At 57.4% G+C, this 594-nt stretch overlaps 1 pseudogene; it reads right to left on the bottom strand.

Moving 5' to 3' along the window:
- Positions 1–594, bottom strand: part of LOC102770470 — a 7,192-nt pseudogene that overhangs the window by 1,029 nt on the left and 5,569 nt on the right.

Raw genomic sequence — 594 nt, 5'->3', positions numbered from 1 at the left:
ACAATCCTGAGAGCTGGCGGGCAGAAGGTGGGCGAGGCGTGTGAGCTTGGGCTGCGATGCTCACGTGAGTGACTGAGGCGCCTGGCCTCGAACTTTTATCCGTGGGGGCCTGGCCGTGGCTCTGCCCACCGGCCGGGGCCTGATGGGAGCAGAAGGGGCGCCTGCAGGCACCTGGCTGGAGGCCAAACTCAGTCTGAGTCTTGCCCGCGGGGATTGGCTTAAGGGCCACACCCAAGGGCGCCGAGCTCAAGTGGCCAGCATAGGAACAGCGACTTCAGATCCCTTTTGGGGGGCTGCTGAAACTGAGGCACAGCACCCCCACAAACACCCAGGAGGGAGAAAATGGTAGGAGCTACGTTTCTCACTGTGCCCCTAACAGTATCTTGGACTCTTTCAGTAAATACATCATAAAAATTCACTGGGCAAACCTCTATTGCGTGCCTGTGGTGCACCAGGTACTGTTCTAAGCACTGGGGACACTGCAGCGAACCCAACAGACAATCATCCCTGGCCCCTGAGTTGACTGGTTCAGGGAGACTACACTCAACAAGATAACTATGTAAAAGAGAGTGCCTCCCTGGGTGACCTGTGTCA

Source organism: Myotis davidii, unplaced genomic scaffold (assembly GCF_000327345.1).
Source record: "Myotis davidii unplaced genomic scaffold, ASM32734v1 scaffold898, whole genome shotgun sequence".
NCBI lineage: Eukaryota > Metazoa > Chordata > Mammalia > Chiroptera > Vespertilionidae > Myotis > Myotis davidii.
This window is presented reverse-complemented; position numbering and strand designations above follow the sequence as displayed.